We start from the raw sequence: 15,938 nt of genomic DNA, 5'->3' as shown, positions 1-15,938 counted from the left end.
CTTTAGTAATGATGTCTCTTGTTTTTGCAGGGTTCCGGCGATGGCGGATGACGGGCTGAAGTGAGTTGGAGATGGAGCCCGTGTGATGAATGGAAGCGCCTGGAAGCACGTAAGTAAGCGCTTGTTGCCTGCTTCACGATGCGCTCTAACTGTCTTTTTATTTTGCAGGTACAAGTTCGGAGCGGCTGCAGGGTGCCGGAATACCCACTGGGTTAGATGTGGAAAGGAGTAATGGCACGTGAGTATTAAAGTTCTCCAATGTCTTTAAACGCACCTTTGTTTTGTCTTTCAGATGCGGGATGCAGCGCCGAAGGCCTCCGGAGCGTGCGAAGAGCTGGTAAGCTTTTGTCTTTCAGATGCCGGAATGCAGTGCGAAGACCTCCGGAGCGCACGAAGAGTAGGTAAGCCTTTGTCTTTCAGATGCGGGATGCAGCGCGAGGCGTTGGTGACAGCCGATGGACCAGGTAAGTGAAGCGCTGTCACTGAAGACCGTAATGCTAACCTGTTCTTTCTTGTATTTATAGGTGTTGCTGAAGACTGGATTCAGGATGGTAAGCCTTTTTCCTTAGGCCCAGCATCAGATGCAGAAGACACGATGAGCGTTCTGCTGCAGAGGATGCAGAATAACGCAAAGCAAGATTCATCCATCGGGTGTGGTTTAAATAGCCTCCTGTAGTGCTTAGGTGTCTCCTTCCACAGCCACGCCTAGGTAAGAAAAGAGTTCCTGCTTTCCAGAAGAGTTCCAGTGTTCTGAACCTAGGGAGTGGCTCCTGCCCCACCCAACAGGAAAAGTAGTTCCAAACAGAAGCGGATCAGAGGCTCAACTGGCAGGCAAGTAAGCAGCATGGTCTGCTGCAGGTAAGTCCACCCAAGCATTATGAGCCCGGCGCTTCCAGCGCTGGGACTGGGCATATTTATGAGCCTGGTGCCACTGGCGCCAGGACTGGGTCCAAAAGGTCCCAATTGGGACTGGTTGGCACTCGGAACCTGGGTTATGGATCTGCTTCCAAGGGAGTTGGGAAAACCCTGACCTTTTGGAAGCAGAGATCATGACATAAAATCCCTGCTTCGCTGTTTAGCATAAGCTTGTTATCCAGGACAAATAATGCAATCTCACCCTGACTTCAACTGCAAAAATTGGAGTGCTTATCAGTGATTATGTTTCGCCCTTACAATAGGACAGTTTTAATAATTGTAGGGACAAATTGGTGTAGCCTGGTGCTCCTCTGCTAGTGGCTCCAATACTGTCACATATCATTTCATGATTGCTGCACTGGCCCTTCCCCAATCCCCAATCACTTGATTTGACAGGCAGACAGTCTCACCAGCCAGTCAGTGCACCAGAGTATCTAGTATAGCAGACTAACTGTGGTTGAACCAACATTACATTTTCTCCCCTGTTGCTGCCAGCCACGGAAGTTGCTTGTGCCGTCCAGAGTACGGCCCCACACTCTTCAATGTCCTGTTATGCTATGATATTGAGTCTTCCATTGCACACCTCTGCCATAATGCAGTAGCAGTGGGATAAGGCCAAGATTGCTTTGTTACAACATTGATGCTTGCAGATCTTAAAACATATGGCTCTGTACGGTGAACGTTTTAGATATTTTTTCAGCTGTGTAGGGCACTGCTTATATGTGTTTCAGGTAGCTCAGGTACTTGTTTGTATGATTGACAGACAATTGAAGCGTTTTGCTTCTTGTTTTTGCCACCAACTCACCAGAGAGCCAAAGACCAAAGGAGGGATGGACCAAAGGTTCGCCTGCAAGGGAGCAAAGGACCAGAGGAGAGCTCACCAGAGCAGCCAAAGACCAGAGGGGCATCTGCCCAGAGAGGTTCACTTTTACCTTAGTTTTACTTCATTCCATTTTGTAAGCTGAAACTACTGAACTGGAGTACAATTAGGAATGACAGGACTGTGAGGAGGGACACTTGAGGGTGTTTTATTTACCATCCCACTGACTGCCCATGCCCATGATTATTCATATGGCCAATCCCACCCACTACCTGAAGAGTAAGAGCATTCCTAAGAAAGTATAACTTTTGAACTGCCTGGGTTTTTCTATGCAAACTGACAGGTGGTGAATTTACCTGGGTTGTGTTCTCAGTGAAACAGAAAATGGTAAAGGAAAGATGTGTTGCTCAAACTTACAAGTAACATTCTGAAAACTAAATTGGGGATAGCAGAAGAGATGCCCTTTCAGAAACTGAAAATCAGCCTTTTGGTAGACCCTCATCTTACCATCAACCTGAGTTCCCTAAGATTCTTTTGTGGAGACCAATGTGTAAAATGTACCACTGGGTGCATTCCCATTGTAAATGCAGCCAATGGCAAGATACATCTAGTATTCTATTCCTACATAAGTCAAACCCTGCTGAGTGCACCATGTTCGATAGACATGTTGGCAATAAAACATTCATAAGTGAGGATTTAGGGGATTCTCTGGCTATGATATGATATATTTTATTTGTATAGTGTCTCAGAGCGCAACGAGGCAAGGGAGGGGGACAAAACAACAATCTTACCAGGCCCAGTGACATTGAGAATGTGCACGTGCAGGGGGGAGCAAAGGGGGGAAAGTGCAAGGGAGAGGGGAAAAGTGGAAAATGATGAGCAAGGGGTACAACAATACAAAAGGTATTGCAGCCAGCAAGGTGGCAAGTGCAGGTTTTGAGTGCCGACAAGGGGTGTCTGGTAAGTGCAGGTAAGGGGACTGTAGGGTAACAGACACAGACCCAAGTGCAGGTGTTATCAGGGGCAGTGCGGGTGAGTGGCTGGGTGGGCATGGACCTGGGCCCGAAAGCAGTGGGAAAACCAGCAGGTACATTGTGCCAAAGCAGACAGATCAGCAGGGGAGAGGGGGAATGAAGGTAGAAGCAAAGAGGAAGGTGTTGAGGTGCTTCCGGAACCGGAGATGGTTCTCCTCAAGTTTCAGAGTGGCAGGGAGGCTGTTGAAGAGGGAGGCCCCTGCTGAGGAAAGAGATCTGCCACCAACTTGTTGCTTGGAGAAGCGACAGATCCTGAGGGAGTTGGAGGTGGAGGAGCGAAGAGCTCGAGTTGAAGGTATTTACGGAGGGAAAGCTGAAGGTATTTTTGACCCAGGCCCCAGAAAGCCCTGTGGACAATGCAAAGGGTCTTGAATTTAATCCTTGCAGCCACTGGAAGCCAATGAAGAGATTTCAGGGGCGTAGAGATATGATCCCAGGGCTTGAGGCTAAGGACAAGTCTCGCACAAACAGGATTGTGGAACTCAAAATGTTAACCATACTGATATTAGTCTATGTGCATCAGATAAATGAATTAGTTACAGTTAAATAATAAATGGAACTATATCAATATGGAATTCCTTAACTCTCATATATACATAGTTTTCAACTGGTCTATACACTATATCGGCATAATAGATTTCCGGAAATTCAGCTATGTGTTTGTTTTGGTGTGCCACCCCAAGATTTCCTGTGGCCTCATCAGGCCACCCCTATAAAAAATGTCTGGGGGCGCCACTGAGCGCTAGATAGAACAAATATATCCACTGCAAGAAGCAGTTTGAGCTCATAGAGGCAGTGGTGTTCCAGTTCTAACATTATATGAGCGAGCGGCGACTCACGCTGAAACTGTAGTGCTGTGCTGGTTTTCCAGATCTATTATGGGCGGCCGGGCTTGCGGGCTATTAGCAACACTATTAATGCGGCAGGTGGCCCCCGGGTATTGCTCCTGATCCGCGAGTCATCTTGCTCGCTCCGGGTAAACGTGGTGCTCCCCGGGGCTCAGTGCGACCTCCAGTAACAAGCGCAAGGTCCTTTCCGACTCCTGGGAGTCCGTCCTGAGGACTCTATTCCTCTTTTGAAAGCGTGGCTTGCAAGTTGGTCACATCTCCCACCTCCACCCTTACCATTGCTACCATCTACCGGCCACCAGGCACTACTCCCTATTCCTCTCAGAATGGGCTGACGTCTGCTCTTCTTTACTTTCTTCCACCTCCAACCTTCTCCTCCTGGGTGATTTCAACATTAAACTGGACTCCCCTGGCTCTGCATCCACTCTATTCACTGACCTCTGCTTCTCACTTTCCCTGTCCATTCTCCCTTCTGGGCCAACCCACACAGCTGGACACACTCTGGATGCCCTCATGCACTCTAACCTCTCTCTCCCCCACTAGTCCACTAGTCAATCCTCTCTGCTGGTCTGACCACTCTCTCCTCCCCTCTCACCTGGGTAGCAATGGCCCCTTGACCGCCCTCCCCAAATGTCGCACCAACCTCGTTCACTAATACCCGCCCGATGAAACGAGTGACTATGGCTGTCTTTACCTGCACCTTCACCACCCTACCCCACCACTTCTGACTCTACCTCTGACTCTGCCCTCAGCAACCTCCATCTTTCCATCACCAACACTCAACATTCTTGCCCCAGTCATGAGGATCTGTCTGAAACCTGCCTCAAAGCATAACAATTGGTACGACACCGAACCTGCAGCCCTGAAACGAAAGTGCAGGACAGCAGAATGGAAGTGGCAAGCTTCAGACTCATCCTCTGACAAGCTGGCCTGCAGCCTGCTTCAAAGGCAATGAAGACTCACCATCCGTGCAAAGAAAAGAGCCCACATTCAGGCACGGGTCTCTGGTAAATCCTGTAACACAGCTGAACTTTTCAAAATCTGTGGGCAACTAGCCAACCCCTCTGCAGTCTCCTCCTCCCCTTCTCCTTCCAAGGCCATCTGCAATGCACTGGCCTCACACTTTGCCACCAAAACTCAGGACATTCTGACTACCCTTTGTACACTCACTCACAACCCATCCCGCCACCCACCACACCCCTCCCTCTCCCTCCTCCTTCCTCCTCTCCTGTCACACCTGAAGAAGTTACCAGAGTTGTCCGCACCATGAAGGTCTCTTCTAAACATGTCTCTCCTTGCTTATCCAGGACAATCAAGGATAACATTGCACTCTTGCCCCTGCTCTCGCTGATTCCTGCAATCACTCCTTTAACACTGGTCTTTCCCCCCAAGCACTCCCTTGTGCGGCCACTCCTGAAAAACCATTCCTCTGACCTTAACTACCCTGCCAGCTATCGCCCTATCTGCATCACCCCTTTCCTGGAGAAGCTACTGAGAATCTGGCCATTCCCCAACTTAACTCTCACACTGAACATGTTGGAGGACTCCACGACCGTCAATCTGGATTCGAGCATCCAGAGGCATGGAAACTGCTCTTCTGAACACCCGTCAAGAACTGCTTGCATCTCTGGACTCCAAATCACCAGCTGTCCTTATCCTTCTCTATCTCTCTTCTGCATTTGACACAGTTAAGCACTCCATCCTCATACAAAGGCTCCATGATACACTTGGTATCTCGGAATAGGCACTGGATTGGCTGTCCTCTTTCCTCACTAACCGCTCTTCCCAAGTCATCCTGAGCCCCTTCTCCTCTCCTACTTCCATATCCGCCTGTGGTGTCCCTCAGGGCTCTATAGATCCTCTGTTTGTCAGGTTAGACCATAAGAATGTCATATTTACCAACTACGCGGATGACAATCAATGTGTCATCCCGCTGTCTGACTCACAAAGCTTTGATGAACTAGCCTCCAAAAAGATCTTCATTATTATTGAAACCTGGATGGTTCATAAGAAATTGTCCCTAAACAAATCCAAAATGGAACTCCTAGTTATTGGTTCTTCACATATATTGAATAAACTTGGCCCAAGTTATGATAGTTTTCAGTTTGGAGAAGAAACTATCATTCCACTAAAAAAAGTAAAAACGCTTGGGGTTACCTTCGACCAGCGACTATCCATGAAACAACATGTTAGTAGCCTGGTCTCCTCATGTGCTTATTTCATAAAGGTATTAGCTCACCTAAGACCCTTTATATCTCCGGAAAATGTAGAAACGATTGCCAGAGCAATAATAGGATCTAAAATTGATTATTGCTCAAGCCTGCTAATTGGCTTGGACAAAACTGATTGTAACAAACTCCAAGTTTGCCAAAATGGTGCAATCAGAGTTGTTATGAAGCTCAAGCGTATAGAACATGTCACGCCAGCAAGACGTGCTCTTCACTGGCTCCCTGTGGAGTCCAGAATCTTATTTAGGACTTTGACAATAATTCATAAATGTGATCAGAGCAAAATGCCAGACTACCTACAACTCCTCCCTAGGAGATCTAATACCAGAGTTTTAAGATCAAACAATCAACACCTGATACTTGTTCCAAAGTGCCGAACCACTAAAGTGGCCAATTCAGCCTTCTTTGCCACTGGGCCTAAGATCTGGAATGCTTTCCCTTTGGAGATGAGAAGCATTGAGTCACTAGAGGTTTTTAAGAAAAGGTTGAAGACCTAGCTTGTTAATTAGCCATCTTGTAATTCTCCTTACAGAGACTCCCTATACTCTTATCGATACTCTGGTTTATGTTCTCGTGTTCTGGTGTTTTTTTTGTCTTGTATTGCCCTCACGCCCTTCGGTCCATGGCTGCACTACACAAATGTTATAAAGTAAAATAAACTAAAGTATACTTTCCCCCTGGCTCTTTAATATCTACCTTGCTCTCCTTGCACGCCTCATCTCCACATTCTCTTCCAACTTCCAATGTTACTCAGATGACACACAGCTCTTCATCAGACTCCCTGCTGACCCTCTTGTACCCTCCTTCATCCCTGACTGCCTATCTGCCATCCAGTCCTGGTGCGCCTCCATTGATCTCTGCCTTAACACCTGTAAAACTGAGATTCTTCCCATTGGGATCCCCGCTCCCACCTTTCCTTCACTCTGGCCTTCCTCCTTGGGCTCTCCCCCTGTACCTTCTACTGAAGCCAGAAACCTTGGAGTCATCTTTGACTCCTCTCTTTCCTTCCTCCCTCATACTCAGACATTGCCAGGAAGTCCAACTATCAGCTCTTCCTTCTCAAAGGAATTATACCTTTTCTCACTTTCCCTCAGTGGCTCAATGTGACTCAAGCTGTGGTTCTCTCTAGACTTGACTACTGTAACAGTCTCCTCCTGAATCTGCCTTCCTCCTCTCCGTGACCCTTCCATCTTATCCAGAATAGGGCAGCAAGGCTTATTATTGGCCTTAAGCCCAGAGACCGCATCTCTCCTGCACTAAAAAGTTTTTACTGGCTCTTGGTTGCTGCACGGATTAAATTCAAATCCCTCTGCATCATCCACAAGGCTGTCTGGGCCCAGGTAGCACACTATCTTAAACTTTATCTAAGAAATACTCTCCCTCTAGACCACTTTGCTCCTCTGGCACCAACTCGTTGTGTGTAAAGCATTTTGCTAAACAAAGGGCAAGGGGGTCGCTCACTTTCCTATGGAATAGCCTCCCCCTGCGCCTTGAACAGGATCTTCTCAAATTCCAGAAGATTCTTAAAACCTTCCTCTTTTCCTCCTCCTTCCCTCGCTCTCTCCTCTTCTAATCCCATAGTTGCTGAATCAGTGTGCTTGGCCCTTATGCATCTTTGGGGCCCTGGCCTCCCGCACCAATTCTTCCCATCTCCTGTCTTTCCGCAGCACTTTACATCTGCACACACTCTGCTCTGGAAACTCGCACTTACACCTCCCGCGGCCCAGGCCGTGTAACACTCTACATTCCTAGCACTTCATCCATGGCTCACTCACGGGCTCCGACTCTCCAGCACATACCACCTCTTCTCTCTTCCTTTCTGCACTTGCACGTTCTGAATACTCACAAGGCATAGTAGGTTCATCCCCCTCCCTCTTCTCCCTCTGATCTGAAATATTGTGTGGTAATGTTGTTATGTATTTCCCACCCTCCCTCCATGCCATGTGGGTGCTTTGTAACAGTATATTCTTACTGAATAAGCGCCTAACAGGCAAACAATAAATAATCAATAAATAAGTACCTTGTGTTTTTCATGCACCTTCCCCCAGCGCGGCCTGCGTGGGACACGGCAAGCACGTCGCTCAGCGTTTCAGGCAGATCAGAGAAACAAATAGACGGTGCATACAATCAACTGCTGTCCACAGGGGAAATTACTAACACAAGTTGCAGCTCTCTATATTGAAGGCAGCCTGCAACATTCAGGCGATTTGTAGGCACAACAGCCTTTAACCCTCAAAAAGACCACATACCTATATATTTCCAATTGAACTTCGTGTGGCAGTTAAAGTGTAATGGAGCCTGAAATCATTACACCTGACTACAGTGAAGAAGAGCAAGAGATTGACAGAGATCTATCTGACAGAGAGAGCAAAGGATACCGGCGAACCTGTAGATGCAGTCACTCTGGCCAGCTGGGCGCAGAGGGCAGTATGCCTTCTGGGGACCACCAGTTGTGTTCTCTCTTTGGAGGGACGTTGCAGTCTGTTGCTGAAAATAGATGGTAAACTGGGGGATCTCGCCAACTATGAAGTGCGCGAATCAGCATACGGTATGCTTTCCAGGAAGGCCTTCGCTAAAGAGATGTATCAGTTTGTAGGGACTTCTACAGCCCTGGCAAAAGCACAATCGTCCATTCGAAAAATATTCCCTGGACAGGATTTCGCAAGGACCGGCCAACATAGGGGCCATTCGGCTTGCCATTTCAACTTGACAATGTGGCCCCAAGGACCCAGAGCCCAATACTGGGAGAGTAGGCAGCACAGTGTATTTTCCCCTCCAGAGCCAGGGGCCCGTGTGGTCGCAGAGGAGGCGGAGGTTACAGACATAAAAGCGCTGCCGGTGGTAAGTGCGTAAATCATGCGTTACCCCAGGGTTGGGGCGGACACTGCTGTGTATAACCAAATGGCAAGCTCTATCAGGCGCTGATTGGGTGTTGCAGATGGTAGCAGGCTTCAGACTAGAGTTTATTAGGGCACCCCGATAAGAGCGTGTCCAGGCGCACCTCAGGATGTCGAGGGAGGAGGAGAGGCTTCTTGACACAAAGTTATGGATGGGTGCGATAGAGCAGTGTCCATAGAGGCCGATAGGCTTCTACAGCAATATGTTGCTGGTGCAAAGGAAAGGGGAGTCGAGGCCAGTCATCAACTTGAAGGAGCTCAACAGCTGGCTAATCTACAGGCACTTCAAGATGGAGGGTATTAACCTCCTATGGGATATTTTCAACAAAGCGGATTGGCTGCCAAGGCTCGACCTGAAAGACGTCTATTTGACTATTCCGGTAGCACAAGACCACATGATGTTTCTCAAATTGTTATGGAGAAGGCCGAGCTGGCAGTTTGCGTGCCTCCTTCTCAGACTGGCCTCAGCGCCCTGGGTGTTCACCAAAGTCATGAGACCGGTAGCGGAAGCGATCAGAGACAGGGAAATCAGGATTATAGTCTATCTAGATGACATTCTGATCTTGGCGCAGGACGAAGCGGGATTGGTGAGTTAGGTGCAATGGGGGAGGGCCCTGCTGACATCATTAGAGTTTCTGATCAATCAGGAGAAATCGGAGCTAGTTCCGAGGCACCGTATTTAGTTTCTGGAGTTTGTGATAGACACCAGGAAAGCCTCTGTAGAATTGCTGCAGCAGAAAATTAAAGCAATAAAGAAAGAGTGGAGAGTGGCGATTCAGAAGATGCATATTTTGCTTCGGAATCCACCACAAATAGTGGGGATGCTAGCAGCCTCGATTCAGGCCACGTTTACGGGACCCCTACATTACAGAGCACTGCAGAGGCTAAAAATCAGGCAATTGCAGGTGGGAGTCATATATCACCAATGTGTTCCGTTATATGAGGACGGGAGAGCAGAACTAGGTTGGTGGTTGCAAAACATGGAAACCTGGAACATCAGGGCCATTCTGAGTGATGTGCCAGAATTAGTGATAGAATCGGACACGAGCAGGTTTGGTTGGGGTGCCAGGTGCGGTCATTTTCAAACAGGAGCAAAATGGTCTGCAGAAGAGTTGAAACTGCACATAAGCTGTTTACAACTGCAAGCAGGTTCCATCGCAATGTGAGTCTTTGCAACAAAAAAAAGCGAACTGTTGCATTCTTTTGAAGATGGGCAAGATCTCAGCAGTGCGATACAAGTTAGGGAAAACTCCATGAAAGATGCTGGTAGATATGGTGCTGGGCTTCTGGCATTACTGACTAGAGAAGAAACTAGCAATGGCTGCGGAATATCTTCCGCGGAAGCAGAACATGATAGCAAACTGGAACTCCAGCTAGCTGGAGGATGCCAGCAATTAGATGTTGCACATGCCTGTGTTCTTACAGTTACAGAACCTCTGGGGACAGTTAGACATAGATATTTTCACCTCCATGTTGAACGCACAGACGCCGAGGTATTTTAGCGGGAAGTTGGGCCCAGGGGTGCTGGGGACAGACGCTTTCCTCCACCCTTGAACGGGAGTGCTGCATTATGCCTTTCCCCGTTCATCATGCTAGCGAGGACTCTAGCGAAGGTCCACAGTGATTGTGGTGCGACTGTGGAAATTGCAAGTAGGGTTTCCGATTCTGATGGAACAATCCTCTGATTTTCCAAGGGTGATTCTGAACTTGTTCAGCAGCCCAGAAGGTCAGGAGCATCCACTAGTGCAGGGAGGGGCACTGCAGTTATTGGCATGCAGCATTTCAGGCAACAATCGGATTTGCCAAGCCTTTGGAGAGACACTCCAGGCTGTATCAGAGACTCATGGGGGCCTTCCACCCTTAGGAGATATGATGACGTTTGGGCCAATTGGGAAGAATGGAGCACGCGGCAACGCGTTCATCCCGTTTGTGCGCCTGTAGTTCAGGTCCTGAATTTTCTAGCGGAGTTGTCCCAGGATGGGCAAACTTTTTGCCCCTTTGGAGCATACAGGTTGGCTATATCCACGGATCACAGGAAATGTGATGGCCTGCCAATTGGGCAACACCTAACCGTGGTTACACTTTTACGAGGAGTGAAGTTAAACAAGCCACCCGCGGATAGATATTCTGTGCTCTGGGATGTGGAAGTGTTCTTCCAACTCTTTAAGCAGTGGCCTGCCAATGAGCAGTTGTCTATACATCATTTTGCTAGTAAATTGATGATGCTGCTGTGCTTAGTTTTATGTAGGAGGGTGTCCGAAGTTAAGGCGATGGAAGCGAACAGGAAGATATTCTACCTTGAAGTGGTGGCCTTTCAAATTGCAAAAAGAACTAAGCACGGTTCCTCAGTCATTTCTTACCCATATTTACCAGATGAGCCCGAAATGTGCGTAGTTCAGTGCATTAATGACTATGAGAAGGCTACTGAGGGGGTTAGGCCTCAAGAGGTGCATCAGTTGCTTATTGCGTGTAGGAACCCTTTTCATGCGGTAGCATCAGCCACCATAGCTAGGTCGGTTAGGGAAGTCATGCACTTGGTGGAAAAATAGATTTGGGGATATTTGGGGCCCTTTCAGTCCAGGGAGTGATTGCGTCCAAGCCCTTTGCGACAGGTGGTTCCCTGTGTGATATTTTGAAATCTGCGGATTGTTCCACGGTGACTACATTTAAAACCTTCGATTTCAAGCCTGTATCATTAGCGACTGCAACGGTTTTAGATAGCTTTGAATAAGCATAAAGCTTGCCTCCGGTCTTGACATATATAAAGACTGGAATGGTTATTTGTACTTCTGCCCTCTATATGGTAGAGTAAAGGCACAGAACACCCCAGCTAGGGCTCTCAATTTGGTAGCAATGGACGAGCAACCAGGCTTAAGCTTTATGGAGGTGATGCAGGCTGGTTCTTAAGTATAGTGAGGCCCCAACCTCCACAAAGGAATGTCCACACACTATGTTAGGTGATAACACAGTTTCTTTATTTAAAATAAGATTCAGGAATATATATATACATTTAAATAATAACACTTTGTCCTATTCAAAGAATGGCAAATATATATATACACTCTATGTGGTACCACACAATACTTAAATTCAGTAATAGATGCACTGCAGACAGTTTTAAATAGTCATGTGAGTTCTTAAATGGGGCATATCAGCATAAAATAGGCAAGAAAGGCAGGTTAGTTGTGAACAGTGGCTGAATACTTTCTTTAGACTAGATATACAATTCTGTGTGAAGATCCCCCCACCTGGGCAACCTGTAAGGGAAAGGTTAGGGAGTAACTTATGTTTTCTTTTATAGCACAGTCCAATAATGTTCAATAAACTTCTGCTTTTTTGACAGGCCACAGGAGAAAAGGATCCAAGACAAATCTGGGACTCCTGGACAATTCCTGAGGCTAGGAGATGCTCTCCAACGTCAGAGTACCTTTGGTGCCTTGGCAGGCAAAGTGGCAGAGTAGTCAGTTTCACTCGACGATTCCCTCCGAGGATGGACCCCCCCTTGGAAGAACGAGTCACTGGGATGATGAGTCCAAGAAGAAAAATTGAACCAAGGTCTTTCTGAAGTGCAGCCATTTTGCTCTTCACGATGCTCTCCTTTGGTCGACGTTTTCTCTGACTGTAGAAGTCCTGCAAATATATAGCTTGATGTGAGCTCCTTAGAGGCTTGGCAGATGAGAGTAAGACCCCTGGGACCCTTTGATGACTTCTCGGGGCAACAAGTGCATTGGTCACTTTTGGTGTCGGGTTTCGTAATATCAAGGTTTTCTGACTTTCGAATCTTCTCTGGACAGCTTTTAGCGGCCTGGAGACTTGACCACTGGGGTGGACCTACGACCCTCAGCAAGTCTGGACCCATGGGACATCTTCGTTAGCTTCTGGTAGTGGGAAAGCCACTGGGGGACCTTCCTCTGCACTTAGTGACTCTGGACTCTCTCCAGTGGGAAAAAGTGGTCAGTGATGATAGTAAGGATGTCCCTAGAAATGTTCTTAGGTAGTTTGGAACTTTCGCAGCTCCGGGTGTCCAGCAGCACTATGCGCGGGTACCCCCTCTTCTGGGCAGTAGACTGCAACAGCTTGCAGCGGTCACAAAACCCACCTCCGGACCCTGGGTGACACAAATGGACTTCTTTGACTCGAGATGTCAGGGCACTCCTCTTCAGAACTAATGATGACCCCTCCTCTGGACAGCGGGCACACAGGACTGGCTACCAGGGCACTTCAGATTCAGAGTAGCGGGTTCCACAGTGGTCCCTTGTAGCTTGGGTGAGGTCTCCTTTGCAGGACCTCTCTTGATCGGTCCTTTGAAGACCATGGCAGCTTTTGGATTACATTAAGAAGTGCAGCAGCAGACTTCTCCAGCTGAGCTTCAAAGAACAGCTTCTTCTTGCTTCAGCTTCGACTTTCTGAACGAATTGGTGAGAGGTCCCCAGATATACACATCTGTTCCCCATTCACTCTGGCTCAGCCAGGCTCAGTCAGCCAATAACACAGAGGGGCATTCATGCAGGCAGGCAGACAATCAGGCTCACGGGCATTCAGGTCATTCACTCCACCCAGACACCCATAACAAAGAATGTGGATTGGGGAAAGCACCCAGCCTCTTTTTAGCACACTACACTACATTCATGTCAGTTTCAGTCAGGGCTGTCTCAGTCATTGTGTCACAAACAGAAATAAGACACCCATAACACAGAATGTGAGTTCGCTTCAGGCTCCATTCACACAGGTCAGTCTGACAGGAGGCAGCCCCAGAGCAAAATGTGGTATTTCTACCTAACAGCCAGTCAGGAGGAAGGGACAGAGTCAGGGTGTCCCAGGACTTTGGGAAACAAGGTGAAAAGCAATAGAAAGCAAGAGGCCACAGAGGCCATCTTGCCCTCCTGCAGGAATCCATTGGGTGTCCCAAAAAGGGAGGACCCTCAGAGCCACTGCCAGGTCAGCATGTAGCTGTCACCAGCCCATACCCTGCTCTGTGGGCAACACACAGGTGCCCTAAAAACACATAAGGGGTACAAGGGTGTACCTCCACTCATGGGTGCCATAAGGGTATCCCATGAGTGTTGTTCACCTAAAGGAAAACATGAAGGGCTGCACTGCCATTGGTCCAGTCTGGACCTCAGTTGCAGAAAGCATAGAGAAAACACACACAGAGAACACACACAGAGAAGTGGTAGGACAAGGGCAAGTAGGCCCTGTCCATCCATAAGGCATTTCTAGCATCACAACATAGAATGAAGATTACCTAGGCTTATAGTGCCGGTAGTCTTGATTCTATTAAAGACACTGAGGTGAGTATTATCCCGCCCAACATACGCAGGGTGGGTGGATGGATTGATTGCTGTAATTACCTGTATGTTAAGGCTGTTGTAATTTGGTTGTATTTGACTTGGCTGCGTATTCCCTCCCTAATTGTGTGTCTGGTTGACTTCTAGGTGATGATCTTAAGAGCAACTGATCCGAGGGCTTCTTCAGAGCTGTGGCGAGTCTTACAGGAGTGGTCGTGCATGAGGTGGGAGTGGCCTCTGCCGTTAGTACAGTGTCCATGTTGGGGGCATTCTGCAGTGATGTTTACCGGTTGGATTGTTACGTGTTGGATCATCAAAGAAAGAGGAGGCACAGACAGGACATGACATGGGAGGTCTGCTGGATTATGATAAATAGACACAAAACTACAGGGACACAGTGGACTTCTGGGGATGCATAGTCCTGTGTAATGCAAGTTTTGTTTAAGTGGCTGTTTTACTGTTTGGAGAAACAAAATGTAAACCAAAAATTTAAGATTTGAAAAAAAAGCTGCTGGGAAGAGTGGCAAGCATAATGCTTGCCTCTGTGTCTTTAATAGAATCAAGACTCCCAGCGCTATAAGCCTGGCTAATCATCAATGCCTGGGTCTTGTTTGTGGGTGAGTTGTGAAACTTTCTTGAATGAGGTCCGATGCAATTGAAATTGGTGTTTTGGCTCAAGAATTTACATCCATCAAGTTTCTGTTTTTTTAGTCTGTCTTCAGGGCATCTCTTTTATGCGGCTAAAAACGGTCATGTTTGGAGATTATCTTAAAATTGACCGAGCTACCGAATAGCCAAAATTGCATTAAGATTACTTTGCTGTAAGGTTATCTCTTCGGGATCCCTGGATAGCTAAAGGAGCGACTCGAAGTGTAGGCCCGCAGCTGCGGTGTATGGTTACACTGAGAGCAAGCCAAAGCCTTTTTGATTTGTCCTTATTGAGGTGGTCTTCTTCACCTCTACGAGAAAAAGGCATCCTTATATGAAGTGTTATGTGCTTAGCACTTTATTCTTTCATTTGTGGAGGGATACATATACGCCAGTACCATACCAATGGCAGGTTATCCCTGTTTTCTGAATTCTGATCACGTAAAGTTTGCCTGCAAAACAGTTGTCAAAAGCGTAATGGGTTAATTGCAGCCATCCTGCTACTCCTTATCTAAATTCTGTCACGTTAAGATAATTTAGAACTGCTTGGAAAGGTATTACCCAAATTGACCTTTTACAATTGACTTTTTGCACAATTGACCTAATTATAGTGGTCCTAATTGACCTTCAGCACAATTGACCTTTATATTATTTTAGTTATTTTATATATGTATTGGGTTGGTTTTGGATTATAAACAATATAAGGGGAAGGCATATCTGTCTGAAAAGAATGGTTTATTCGATGTATTGGGAATGATTTGCAGAAAATGGCAGTATATAAACGTTTTAGGGTTCAAACATATGACCAGTGGTTGTGGTGTCCCTTTAACGGACACACGCGGAGAAGTGACGAAACTCTGTCGCGTGTGGGTTTAAATAAATGGGGCGTGTCACTTGCGCCTCAGAGCACGCGTGGAGCCCGGACGGGAAGCAGAGTATCCTGTGCCTTCTGTTGGCTGGGGGGACTCACGGTGCAATGGGAGGCCTTCCACAGGGTTACATGTTTGCCTTTGGAAAAGCCCAAACTGTTGCCTTTTCCAATGTTTGTTGAAGAGATGTTTTGAAAGGAACACAATCGGTGTACAGCAAAGGTCCTCATACAAGGAAACCTGACTGACATGAAAACGTCTCCTCTCCTGGGGGTGATTTTTCGGGTCTCCGGTCTTGATTTATAAGAGACTCACGGTGGGTCCTCTGTTCAGATTTCACAATTTGCATCAGTATGCATCTAATTTGCATACAATGACCGGTGCATAGGCT

This window comes from Ambystoma mexicanum, chromosome 8 (assembly GCF_040938575.1).
Source record: "Ambystoma mexicanum isolate Mex_15411 chromosome 8, UKY_AmexF1_1, whole genome shotgun sequence".
Taxonomy (NCBI): Eukaryota; Metazoa; Chordata; class Amphibia; order Caudata; family Ambystomatidae; genus Ambystoma; species Ambystoma mexicanum.
The sequence above is the reverse complement of the archived record's forward strand: the minus strand, read 5'-3'. Positions refer to the sequence as shown.